General features: G+C 33.7%; 1 pseudogene; it reads left to right on the top strand.

The window, feature by feature from the left end:
• Positions 1-767: 767 nt before the first annotated feature.
• LOC118642020 overlaps positions 768-15151 on the top strand; it is a 45490-nt pseudogene continuing 31106 nt past the window's right edge.

Genomic DNA, 15151 nt, shown 5'->3' with positions numbered 1-15151 from the left:
CCCCAACAGTCAACAGCATACTCTTGTATTAGTTCCACTTACCACATTCTAGCTAATAGCTAGCTGGTTTGAAAGCTAGAAAATAGTATGTGAGGAGTAAAAGAAAAATACGCTTTTACAAAAACAAATCCAGAAGGCAAAGAAGCAACATGAGGCCAGGCACCTATCTCAGTGACAAGGAGAGGTTATGCAGAACTGTGTTCTAGCTCACCAACCTTCAGTGTTCCTCACTACACATAGTAATTCTAAATGTTAGAAAATAATACAATAGTGCAGTATATCAATAAAATGTAAGTAATCAGTTAGTATATAATAAATGCCATTGATAAGGCTTTCAAAACCATAGCATTTTTGTGAAGAAACACTATCCATAATTTTGCTTTTTATGGCTTTATTTACCTGTGGTAAATCACAGTTTGAAAATATTAACTGAAAAATTCCAGAAGTAAACAATTCATAACTTATAAATTGCCATTCTAAGTAGAGTGATGAGATCTTGTGCCATCCCACCCTATTTAACCAGACATGAATCACCTCTTTGTCCAGCACATACATGCACCTGCCCATTAGTCACTTAGTAGCCATCTTGGTTTTCAGATCCACTGTCACAATATCATAGTGCTTGTGTTCAAGTGACCTTTATTTTACTTAATAATGGCCCCAATGCACGAGTAGTGATGCTGGGATTTTGGATATGCCAAAGAGAAGTCTTAAATTGTTTACTTTAAGTAAAAGAGTGAAAGTTCTTGACTTAATAAGGAAACAAAATGTATACTGAGGCTGCTAAGATCTACCGAAAGAATGAATCTTCTGTTCGTGAAATTGTGAAAACGGAAAAAGAAATTTGTGTTAGTTTTACTGTTGCACCTCAAACTGCAAAACATGGCCACAGTGAGTGATAAGTGCTTAAAATGGAAAAGAAATTAAATTTATAGGTGGGAGAATAAACAGGGAAAAACCACATTCACATAACTTTTGTTACATGAAATTGTTATAATTATTCTATTTAATTATTAATTGTTCATCTTACTGTGCCTAATTTATAAATTAAATTACATTGTAGGTATGTATGTTTAGAAAAACATTGTCTACATAGGGTTTGGGACTATTTGCAATTTCAGTCATCGACTGGGGGCCTTGGAACGTATCTCCCATGAAGAGTGACTACTATAAATTGTGGATGATGAAACGGTTGAGAACTACTGATTTACAATCTAAGATTTGTGGTTCCCTAGGAACAGGAGCTCTGTGTCTTACATTTCTGTCTCCAGTTGCTAAGTTACAGCTGACAATATTTGTTGTAGATAAAAAGCTTAGAGTGGGAACTAAATGGCCTAAGTTTTTAGTCCTTGCTAGACTATTTATTTGCTGAGTAACTATGAGCAAATAGCTATTTCTTTAGCCTACTTAACATCCATTTGTCCTTCTGGTAACAGTGCCATAATTCCCCACCCGCACCTCCTAGATGACTTCAAATATTTAGTCTATGTGATTCCATTGAGGTTCTATCTTCTAGTTTCTGGGGTAACACATACCTAAACATAACTGACCCCTGGGATTACAGTGATTATTTCAGAAAGAGATACATTTTCAACATTTTCTATGGTAGATTTTTCTTAACTACTAGAAAAGAAAAGCTCTATTTTTATCTGATGGCTGCTGAAAGGTATGATGCAAATCTAAAGCATTTGGTGTCTATATTGTGACCCAAAAAGGTGAACATCTGTCTGACAAAGGAGGCAATGCAGGAAACCTAAACTGAATAGTAGAGAAGAGGAAAAACATATGAATTATAAAGTAATTGTTTGAGCTCCATGTGATTTGACCTTGACTTTTCAATTATAGGATACAATTCATGTCTTTTTCATGAAATCAGATGTGGGGTTTTTGAAATACCAAGCAACATGACAGAAAAACCTTCTTGAGCTTGTTTTCACATGTATAAAATGAAATATTACCATAATAGATAGGCTTTCCTAAAATAATTGCAAATCCTTTAAAGTGCTATGTGCTATAGACTTGTGGAAGATTATAAATCTGATTTGTAGACATGTTGGGTTTGAGATGTCTGTGATACACATTAGCAGAAATAAACATTTGAGTTGGATATCCTTGTTTGGAGTCCAGGAAATAAGCACTTAAGGGTAATACAGATTTGGAGTTATCAACATAGAAATGGTCATCAAAACCAAGGTGATAAATAGAAGTTTCCTGTCAGAGTATGTATGTACTACAAGAGAAGAAAGGAATAATGTATATTTTAAATTTGATAGGACATAAACCATAGTGGGAGCCTGGCACATTTTAATCTAAAGTTGGCAAGAAAATTCAGTGGATACTTTATGTAGGACCGGGACCTAGAGTGAGTTACTAAGGAACTTAGTGTTTATTACATAGGCAAGTAAATGGGAGTCGATGAAGTGTTTCAAGCCAGAGACAGAATAGCATTTCAACTTTTATTAAGCTCACTCTTGTGGAAGAGGAGAAGATAGATTATAAGTGGAAGTGAATGATACTAATCGATTATTCCAATTCTTTAAGCAAAAGATATTAAGGATCTAAATTAAAGTAATGGCAGTGAGAACTAAGATGAGGATAAGGTTGAAAAGAGATTTAAGAAAGAGAGTGTTACATGATTCAAGGTATTTGAGAGGTGAAGGAGAGAAATAATTTCAGTATAAGTGCTTTTACTGAAATAATGGAGAGAATAGTGAAAATTCAACTAAAGAGGCATTACAAATGAATAAGTTTACAGGCAAATTTCAGTTTTGAGCAAGATGATATTAAGATCTGAAGAGAAGAGAAAAAAATTGGAATTGATTTACCCACAAAGAGGCACTTAAACACTTAAAGCCATGACATAGAATTTAAAAAGCCTGAGAGATGGTATAAGATAATGAAAGTTTGAACTCTAAGGCTATAGCCCTGAGAATTCCAGGGCTCTGAGAAGACTTAAGGATGAAATACCATAAAAGTAGAAGGAAAAACATAAAAGAGTTTGAATGCCTTCCAAAAAGAGGATAATATCAACTATGAGATAGTAGAGGGTTGGCCACTGTCTATCTAGGCTCTGCATGAGAGAAATTGGGGGAAAAAATATTTGAGGAAACAAGCATTAACTAATATGGTAATTCAGGTATTCTTTAGGGTTACAACACCATTCTCAAGTACAAAATCTCCATTTACATAAATTTATTTACAATTTTAGAATCCTATCTGTCAATGAGAAAGGGTTATACTTTTATAAATTACAAGGTTTTAGATCATATGATTTAGGATATTACTCAAGTTTTAAATCATCTTCAAACCTCCTTCTTTTACTCATGCCTACCATTCTGTGAGTCCCTTCTATGAATCCCTATGAGCTCTTATAATTTTCCATGCATACCACCTTCTTCACACTTACAGCACTCCATTTGAATCATTGGTTATAGTCTTTCCTTTCCTAACAAACTGCTTAGTCTTTCATTTCTCTGTACATTCATTGCATTAAGCACCTGGCCTGGTTCAGAAGAATGTTTATTTAATGTGTCACCCTAATATCTACCATTTTCTTTTCTAAGTGTGGTCTACCCTAACCTACCACCCAACTAGAAATTTTAATTTTCCTGTCTGTCTTACATATTTGTGCTCTAATTCTTTCCAAGTTGTAAGTCTTCCCCACTACTAATGATAGCCAGTGTTGTAGACCACTGACTAGCTAAACGCTCCTTCTTACATTGAGTTCTGAAGAAAATTGGATGGAGCAGAAGCAAACCATTTTATTATATCAACATTCACAATACCAATGATTGAACTGCAATTTAAATATACAACTTACCAATACATGGAAGAGAACGATATAGGAGGAACTAGGTGGAAATTCTAGTTAACTTAAATTTTTCCTAGTACACATAAGGGTTGAAGATTTAATATAAGGGCCTTTACAAGAAGAGTAGACCTTAATAATTCTCCCTTCCTTTAATGTTTATGACTCTGCCAGGGCACCTAATTCTTCAAGTGTCTTCATCCAGTAGAATACATTCTCTTTCTTTGGGAAAATGTCTACTTTATTCACAGGAAAAGTTCCTGGTTCTCTCCTGAATTCTTATTTCAGACTAGTACCTAGAATTCACCTGCATATGCAATGACATATCTCTTTAATTGCATAAATTCCATGGAGATTTTAGGCTGTGAACGCACAGTAAGATCTTAGATTCTAGTCCAAATTTTCCACCAGCAAGAGTATGAGTCACTGATTTCTTTGCTTGGTAAATAATTCACTCTCTCCAACATGTATTGTAGTATTTTCCTCTGAGACATCATACTCTAAATCAATTTTTAAAGAAAAAATATTTTTCTCATTAAAACTCTGAACATGACATTATAGAACAAGGAATATAAATGGCTTCTAGTCTACCTCTTCACTACCATTTAATGCCTACTTTATTTATTGGCTAATTTCTTATCAAAATTGATATCAATTAAATTGTTTTGATTCAGAATCTTGCTATGATGTGGAGTCAGGTTGCAAAATCTGTCCTCTAAGAATGAATGAATGAATGGATCTTGTTAATATTATGTACATTTTATCACATTAAATAATTATAATCGCTACATCCACTGGTCTTTTTTTTTTTTTTTTTTTTAGAGCGAGAGATAGAAACATCGATGAGAGAGAAACACATTGATTGGTTGCCTCCTTCACGACCTGGACCACAGCCAGGGATTGAACCTGCAACCCAGGTATGTGCCTTTGACCAGAACTGAACTCTCAACCCTTTGGTCCATAGGCCAATCAATGCTCTAACCACTGAGAAAATCAGCCAGGACCATCCACTGGTCTTTTTAATGGTTTCATATGACATTGTCACATACAGAACTCATTTAACTATAAGTGTTCTGTCTCTAATAAAACTGGACTTGGTTTTTATAGATGATATAATAGGAGAGGGCATTTACTACACTTTTGAACACACTTGCCTGCTAGGACTAAGTATTTAAAAAGAAAAGGGAGCTGTAATTGTTTGCATGTTAATTTACCATGAAATGTTTTCCCAACCCTAAGGATAAAAAAGTTTTATGTTTAATGTTTTAATCCAGTGTAACAGATAATTTCAAAAATCATTAAGACCAAGAAGTATTCTTTTTTTTTAACCTGAATCATTTCTTACTGCATCTATTACTAACAGCACCAATTCTTAAATATAGGACAGAAACCTAGAATTTATTTGCTCTCTGCTTTCCTTTCTACCCATGTCCATTATTACATCAAGTTTATCTCATTTTCTCAATGTCTCAGTTGCTGGCCCATCCCACAGCACTCATAGTCATCATTCCTACCCTGATGATCTGTGGCAACAGTCACTTGGTTCACCAATGTTTTTCTTTCTAGTAGGTACTTCATTCCAGGTGACCACATAAAATAATTTAAGAAATCCATTAACCATCTTATGCTGTGGACTTCCAGTGTACCATTTTCACATGAAAAGCAACTCAACATTATCTGCTACTAGAAAACAAGCCTAATACCAGCACTTAATCAGTCAGGTTTTAGTAATCAGTAGGAATCACTTAATGCATTTATTTTAATGGGGAGATGTTTAATGTAGCCTTCTATTAGAAGGCTAGAAAAATGAGTTTTACACTGCCTGCCACAACCTTTTTAAAGGCATCTAGATATTTTAAGAACAAGTTTTCTCTCCCCACTGAGTTGCATATCTTAATTTTTCAAAAATTGTGACACATTGCTTCTGAAAAGTTGTTAAGTTGATGGTGTCTTAGAGTCATGGAAATGTAGCATTTATCATCAAAGTCATTACCTAATATCCACATTGTTTTCAGCAAGTGGTATTTACTTTGGTTTCTCTAGTAGCCAATTTGGTTAATTTCTCCATTTCAGCCGCAACCCTAATCCCCTTCGTTTTTAAAGTCCTGTCTCTTGGGACTTTTATCTTTCAGCCTCATCAGACTTGACCCCACATTTATATAAATGTATAAATGAAAGAATAATTCTTTAAATATTCACCAAGTACATGCAGAATTATACTTTAATGCTGATGAAAGCATAAAGTTGAAATCATGAGATATCAGATGACTATTGTTTACAACTAAAGTCACACCCTTATGAAAGGTTTACTTTTCTAGATATACACAAAGAAGTCATGTATATCTGATTGTATTAGGCTTTGGGATTTTCAAGTATTGTGTATTTTTGATGTAGATATTGTTATTATTTTAATGGCTGTTTCTGATTTAAAAAGAGAATGACAATATAGATTGAGATCTAAAAGTTTATTAAGATAATTAAGCAGGGAATATGAATGGGGCAAACACATGTAGATAGGAAGGGCTATAAGCAAATACTTCTTTGATTATAATGTACCTTATGTGGAAGTCTTCAAGGGATCCCATTATTTTGGTATTTTGGAAGAACCTGAATCTGTAGACAAGAGTCAAGCTCAGATCCTGACCGTGCTACCTCAAGAGGGTCACACCTAAGCTCTAACCTTCACATTCCTCTTTAATAAAAATAGCAATAGAAATATCCAACTCTGAGGATTAGTATGAAGATCAAATACAATAAAGCAGTTGTAGAAGTTGACAGTATGACATCTAGTGAGCTCAAAATTACAGAATATCTATGTTCTCCTAGCCAGCTTATATTTCTAACACATACCCCTAAAGGTGGGGAAGAGGACAAGTAATTACTTCCTGCTGATATGAGCAATATACTTAATGTTGGTAAATTCTAAAAGCGGTGTATATCATGGTGGGACAAGAATATATTTACAATTGTGAGTACGTGAAACACAGAGCTTATTCTTGTATTTTTTAAAATTAATCATTGTATTATTTTCCATACAAATAACTGTGAACCTACTTTTGCCCCACCCTGTATTTATAAAATCCCCCTGATGTACTTTTATATGTGCTTACACAACATGAGTTAAAATTCTATAAACAAAGAGAAGAGATAAAAGGACAGAGAAGTAAAATTTCTTTAAATTTGCTTAAAATCGTTCCATTAATGAAGAGAGGTGAAGCCTATAACCTTCAAAAGATTGACATGGAACATCTCCTTTCTATGCAAATTTATATCATGGAAAAATGATTGGTATATCTTTCCTATTGTGAGACAATTTATTAAGTGAAACATTAGAAATATCATGTCATTTTCCACAGGCATGTAAATGTTGGGGCATGTAAATTAGCTTGCAAATTGACTGGAATCACAAAGAATCATTTGAAAATGACTCTGAGTCTGAAAGTTGGAGAACACAGTATGAAGTGATGGGTAGAAAGTAGTTGCCAATTATGACTCAAGTAAATGACACATAGACCCTGAGAAAGGATCTGTGTCCAACTGGTCAGGTGCAATTGGTATACATGAGTCTCTAGTTCCTGCATATTAAGTTTGTGGTAAAAGATAACATATTTAATTTTTCATATTTAATATCATTGAATTAGAGAATTATAAAAAGAAATATTTGTGAAGTATATTGAACCAACCAACTAAAAGAACACCCCCCCCCCTTTTATTGAATTTATTGGGTGACATTGGTTAATAAAGTCATAGGTTTTAGGTGTACAATTCTATAGTACATCATCTGTACACTGTATTGTGTGTTTACTACCTAAAGTCAAGTCTCTTACATTACCATTTATTCACCCCATACCCTCCTCCACTCCCCTGCCCCACTGTAATCAGCAAACTATTGTGCTTGTCCATGAGTTTTTTCTCACTTTTTCTTTTTTGGTTCAATTCTTCTACCTCCCCCCAACTCAATCCTACCCTCAACAGCTGTCAGCCTGCTCTCTATCTACAAGTCTGTCTAAGACAACACTCTGAACCCACTAATCATTTTCAGTGCATTTAATGTGAGGGAGAAGAGAGAAGGTAGAAGTTAATTCCCAATTTTATCACCAAGTAAAATAAATGCCTAGCCACTAGGATTATCATTCTGTTATAGCCATATTCGCAAGGGTAGCCCCATGACTAAGGGGCAAAGGAGCTATGATACTTAACTCCAGCTCTTATAAGCTAAGGGTGCACTTCTTGATTTGATTTAGAGGAGGAAAGAATGAGACTCTGCCTCAAGGGAGGTTGCATCTCTGATCTAATAGGTGGTAAAAGAGAGAAGAACCAGAAGAATTAAATTTTATTGTAGAACAGTTGGTTGTCATGTGTATTTAATTCAAAGAATCTTTTAATTCAGATGGATTGTGGGGGCCATTGAGTCCAGCCCTCTGAAGTGCATGCCTTCCTTTAACAAAATCAGCAGCAAGTGGTAATTTGATTCTGTTTGACTCACCTAATTGAAATTCACAAAATTTATGAGGAAGCCTTTTCAACAGTTAGAGTTTTGTGATTATTTCAGAATGTCTTTAGATATGACCAGTCTACCTAAATATAATTTTTTCTCAGTTATCACACACGCATGCACGTACGCACACACAACACTCACCTCTTCTCAAAAGGTAGTTATGTTCTTTGTAATTCTCTTCAACCATGCCAAAAACTCTATACATTAGTAAAACGACCACGTCTTTCCCCAAATAATGGCAGCAATAGCAACATGAAATATGTCCAATAATTGGTATGTACTTGGCTTGCTACACATAATTCCTACCATCTCATTTTACCAGATAAAGAAACTGAAGCTCAGGGAGAATAGCAACCTGCCCAAGATATATATACAACTAAATGTCGGCGCCAAGGCTTAATGCTAAGTATTCTATCTACAGGGCCAGTGCTCTTAACTACTTTGTTTTACTGACAAAAAGAAAAATGTTATTTTGTCTATTTCAACACTTTATATTTTTCAGATAACTCTTAAAATTAAAAAAAAAAGAAAAATAAAATGAATATATGACAAAAGTTCATAATAAAATGATTAGGGAAGCACAAGTGTACTTCAATGGATCAGTATTTTACTAAAGAATTCTCAAATATTTATTAGACCTCAAAAATAAAGAAATTTGGAGAACTGTCAAACTAGGTAAAGGGTAACAAAGTGATTACATTTATACTATTTATTGTATACTTAATAAACTTAGTAACTTTTAAATCAATTTAACTATAAGAAACAGGACACACAGAAACATCAAAATACTCAACCTGTGTAGAAACCTACCAGAACTGAAACAGAAATTACACAGATTTTGTATAAGTGAGATTAGCTTAATTAGCTTTCTAACTGTAAGCTATGTAATGAGTCCAGTGTCTTTTGAAACTGCACTGTCAAGAATTATTATATCCTTAGTAGATACCCTTTTAGATTACTTTACCATGTGTAGATACTTTAGAATTTACTAATAAAGATTTAGTCATGTAATAAAACCTAGAGATCAATAATCTAACAATAGCTTTTGTTTGCAAATAAGAATGTTACTTTGCTTTTTATTCCTAATGAACTTTTTACTTTTCTGAAAATCTTATAAATTTCTGTATCATTATCCCCGTATAGAATGAATGGTTTCAGGCTCCATGAAATATACGTAAAACAGTTCTTATCATAAATCATAAACCTATGTTATGGCCTAAATATGGGTTTTAAATGTGACAAGAATAGAGTATATGTTAGATTTTTTTCCCCTGATGAATCATGTTACCGTTATTTCTTTTTTGACAATCAGTCACTAATTATGTTAGTAACACTTCTCCTACTAACTGAATTTCTCAGTTTATAAAATAAATGTATTTGGAAGCTGTATTAGTATAATTATGTGGTTGCATCACTAATTATTAAGAGGAAGTTAACAGGTTACTACACCAACCTCCCACCTGGTAATTCCACCATCTACAAATAGGGCACTTCTAAAAATTTTTATTATCCTCTTTAGCCCACTCTACTCTAATTCTGTCAATATCATCAACATTCTAAAGCATCATCCATAGGTTCCAAATACCAGAACCATCTTTGCCTCTTCTCTTTAACTTGCTGCCACATATCTGACCTCATGTGTGCTCACGAAGCCTTATTTAATGATGTTTTCACTAAAGTTTTCACAGATGTTCTTTCGTTACTATTCCCAATGGGGCCAACCCACTCCAACTCATTTCCAGGCTCATCTAATGTATGCTTCGTGTTCTTCCTGCCCAACCAGTCAACGCCCTGTTTAAAAACCTCTGGGAAAAATTTTCACCTACCCTCTATTGTTGGCAGGGATGGTATTGATAACAAGAACTTTTGGCTCTGAAAAAACTGATTGCCTACAAATGTATTTGTATTTTTCTGAATGCTAATAACTGTAATGTCTGTTACACTCATTTGTTGTGTCATCTCATATTTCTTTAGTTTGTGATTTAAATATTTCTTTTTTTTTTCCATTTTGTCCATAATCATCAATGAATTATATTTTCTTTCTATCCCCTAAATGTGGTTTGATGGATAAGCAAATGCATGAAATCACCACATATTTCTATCTATGGTTCAGTTTCCTTTTTTAAAAACAAGGACAGCAATAGTATTTATTGACAGCGTTCCTGTAAGAATTAAATGAGTTAATAGATATAAACCATTAAAACAGTACATGGCACATGGTAGGGGCTGCGCTTTGCCTGTCCGCCTCGCAGCCAGCACAAAGCACCCAGCCGATCTCTCCGGCTGCCACTGGCAATCCCATCATTGGCTCTTTTGGAGCCTCCCTCTCACCTCCACCCCCCACAACCTCTGATAAACATGTTTACCTAAAACACAACACTAGCCACCTTGCTATAAGCAGTGCTCCCCAAAATTTCTCACTTAGTAAACAGTCTTCTCAGGGTCTTCCTATAGATCGGTTTGAAAGGTAGAGATAAGGGTAACAGGACTGGCGATGTCTCCATAAAGCTGAGGAGTGTCCAGCAACCCCTTGGATTCTTTCAATCCCCATGTAGCATCCTGTTCAGTGCTTTTCATTATTATTTTGAATTGTTTTTTTTCTCCACTGTATCATTTTTCATAATCATTTGAAACAATGCTTAGAAATTTGTTTTACTCATGCAAAATGTTTATCTTTAAAAAAAAATAGGCAAATATTTTTACTTAAACCCAATTCTCAAGTGAGGTAGAATACCAGGATTATAAAAATAATGGAATGTAACTTGGTCATAACAAATTATTCACGCAAGTCAATAAGGGAAACACTAGAAAAACACTTAGCGCAATGATAGCAAGTGATATTATTTTAACCTCTCTGGGTAAATAGTAAACAGCCTTGAGAATAAATTTGATGTTGGATACTGGAAACCCCTACATGTATAATAGAATCTTGTTGTAGATTGAAAACATAGCCGCATTATTTTATACCTTCCCTCATTAAGAGATGTTCTTTGTATCCCACCCTTTAAATCGGGGCTTGCTTTGTGACCTGCTTTGACTCATTGAAATGTGGCAGACGTGACCTCGACACCGTGTGAGTTCCCAGAAACTGGCTTTAAGAGGTGTGGTGGCTTTTACTTTGCCTTGTGGAACATTGCCCTGAGATCTCCAAGGAAGGCAGTCTCTGCTATGGAAAGATGACAGGCCCTGTGGTAGAGACAGAAGGCACCCAGCCAGCAGGCAGTGTTACATGCCAGACATGTTCACATGAGTGAACCCAGGCAAAACTGAAAGACAAATAGCCTGCCCAGTTGATGGAATCATGAGAAATAATGTCACAATTGTTCTAAGCAACAAAGTGTTGAGGTAGTTTGTTACACAGCAATAGATAACGTAAAAGGAAAAAAAAATCCCAGATTACCCTACTCTCATAATGTACATTTTAAAATACACATTCTAGCATGTGGTAGAAAATACATTGTTTGAGATTCGGAACTAGGGAGTGAGTAGTCTTGGGTAAATTATAACCTCTGTGGGCCAGATTTCTCATCTCTTTATAATTCTGTGTTCCATCTATACACCGAAATCCTTCTGAACCCTATTCTACCAGGGATGACTGAATCCTTCTCCCAGAGAGAAAAGAAGGTCAGGGCAACCAACACTAACACTTCTCTGGCTAGGTGTTCTCCAAGATTCCAAACCTCCAAAGCCCCATCAATCAGTGATCTTGATGAGGGTCTTAGGATGTAGGAAGGCTGAAATTTCTGTACATATACATAAACCACTTAAATGTACATCAGAAGATGCACATCCGAACACTGCCTCACACAGCAGGGAATCAGGACCAGCGCATATGGATTTAAAGTCAGTTGGTGGTTCAGGAAGAGCAAGCATACTTGTGGTTCTTAGGGTAAACATGGTAATCATTGACCCTTGTGTTATAACAGAGACCCTTTTATGTGATTCTCAATTCTGAGGGAGATACTCCTTAGAGAATGGAATGAGTGGTTCTTTTAATATCTGTTTGGGACCTATATAGTTCATTTGATCATCTATTTATATATTTGACAAATTTGAATACGAGATACTATTCCTGTCTATGAGGTTAGCCATCTGGTGAGAAGGTAGATATTGAAATCAAGCACATTACAATACTGAGCAAGTGTTATATATACTAGAGATGGACAGAATACTATGCAAGCTCAGAGAAGGGATTAATAAACTCTGGGAATTTAAAGTAAATCTTGTGAAAAATGTGGTATTTAAGATTAGTTTTAAAGGTTAATTCTGACCTTGCTTAAGTGGAGAAAGGATATACAACATCCAGCCTATCTGTCCACGCTTGTGTGGGAGATTAATCAGGTTAACTGTATTTGACATAAAATACAGTTCAGGTGTGTGGATTCTATTATGATTTTCACTGTCAAACTAAATATATTTTTACATAATATAGATTTCCAGCCTTAAAGCTTATTTAAATGCCTTGGTTTAAGACTCATAAATCCTGTGGACTTTAGATAACATCAAAAGCTATTAAGATGTTAAATCTGAACATTGACTGTATAATACAGTATTTAATAGTCTTTATACTTGCCATTGAAAGAGACCTAATATCTTTATCTTTGTAAATTTAAGGATTGCTTATGGTAGCTAAGCAGGTTCTGGGTATAAGCTGTGTAAAAGAATCCTTAAGTAGCATATTTAATATGTGGATCTCAAAATAGCTAAACCATTTTTAATTTTGCTAATTACACTAACATCACATCTTTGCCTAGATGTTTTGACTAAGGTAGAAGAAAGAAAGAATTAAAATTTTTTGAATGATGCTAAGTTTATATCCACAGGAATTTTTTAGTTATGGAAACTTATTCAATCTTTATAGTTTAAAGTTTCTGGACATATCATATTTATCAACATTTTAAATGTACTCAACTTCACCAAAAGAGATTTTTAAATTTAAATTTTTCATTATAAAATACTCTAAAATTTTTCAAACTTACTTTTTTTTTTACTAGCAATCAGTGAGTTGGAAGTTACATGAACAAGACTGGTGGTAAATGTATTCAGATTCTCAACCTCATATTGTCACGCACATTAACAACTTCAGAGAGTTCACTGAATTTTTTTAAATTAAGTTTTCAGGACACTTTTTTTTTTTTTTTTTTTTAGCCAAACTGTCCCTCAAGCAGATGGTTCAAATTGTTCATGCAAGTCAAAAATTTATCTGTGTTGGAGACCATGACTACATAAGAAACATTTAGCATACTTTGAACTGAATTTATTTTTAAGCTCAAGAAATAATTATGTTTCTTTTCTTCCAATTATAGAATTTATAAGCTGGGTTGTGTTTTTCTCTCATCCACTGGTATTTTCTTTTTTACTTTTTCTATATTTTATTCTTCTCTGTCTTAATACACACACAAAAGTAGGTTTAAATTTTTAAATATCTTTTAGTCATTTATCTTCTAAAACATGTATATTTAAATACATTTATTTAATAGAATGCACACATAAAATCATATAGTAACAAATGACTTAGAATTCTATATTCTAAGTTATTTCTATATTAGAAAACATTGTGTCAAATGTCAGCAGCATCAAACCATTTTATATAAAAATTTAACATCGAAAACATTCTAAAACAAAAGGATGAAACAGTTTATTTATTAGATGAGAACTTGAAGCCATATTAATCTTAATATATTATATGCATATATAATATCTATAAGTAACTATTTATAGCCATGCATGTAATACATACATAATATATTTCATATGCAGTACATATATATGACCACATATAACATATATATAATATACATATATAGTTAAATATAACTGTGTATAACCACACATAGTTATATAATAAAGGAAGGAAATGAGGTGGTGAGAGAAAAGGAGAGTGTCTATAAATTAAAAAAATGTTAAAAATTATTTGCAATGCATAGTTGGTTAGCCTGGCTGTATTTCAAAGCTCTCCTTGATAATTTTCAACTTGAGTGAATGTAGTGCTCTCTCTCCACACCTATCCTCTCAAATGAACATGTCTGCTTTTGCATTTTAAAAAGGAAGCAAACTAAAATTTAAAAAGAGCCAATGGAAAACTCTGTAGCAGTCTTTCATATATAAAGTGAAGAGGTTACAGCTTATTTAGAATACTTTAATATTAGACATCTAAGATCTCTCTTTCATCTTCCATCTTTTATTCTTAACACTTGTGGTCAAACCAGGCCTTCATTTCTTTCGTTTTTTACTTTTTCTTTCTGAGAATTAAACTTTTTTCTCCCAATTACAGACTCAAATTTACTTACTATGAACATTCACTTTATGAAGATTCTAAATTATTGCTTACATAATTGCAGGTTATTTAACACGCAGCTCCTTAACCAGTGAACCAAATGGTACAGTTGGTAGAAAGAGGTTAACAACAACAAGAAAAAATCAAAATGAGAAATTTCATTTTTGTTAAAATTGAAACTTTTTTAAATGCTTTTCTTTTTAACCAGAATCTCATTTGTATTCTGTCTTAATTAATTTGCATGTTCATTGAGCACAAATCATAATATATTCTACAAAATCAATTTTTATATGGCAAACAAAAAATATTGACAGTAGATATTTCCTAATTTTAAGGCCCTTTAATTATGGTTAGGTGAGAGGGAAGGAAAGCAACAATTTTAATTCTCAAATATATTTTTATTCTTGAGGACTGACCATGATGTTCTTAAATTTCTAATAGAAAAAATTGACCCCTAGGTCCCCTGTAGGCTGTTGTTTTTTTAGAGAGAAAGCACTTTTTCTTTTAAGATACAGTCATCCGTCAATATCCATAGAAGACTGGGTCTAGGAGTCCTACAAATACCAAA

This window comes from Molossus molossus, unplaced genomic scaffold (assembly GCF_014108415.1).
Source record: "Molossus molossus isolate mMolMol1 unplaced genomic scaffold, mMolMol1.p scaffold_m16_p_3, whole genome shotgun sequence".
NCBI lineage: Eukaryota > Metazoa > Chordata > Mammalia > Chiroptera > Molossidae > Molossus > Molossus molossus.
This window is presented reverse-complemented; position numbering and strand designations above follow the sequence as displayed.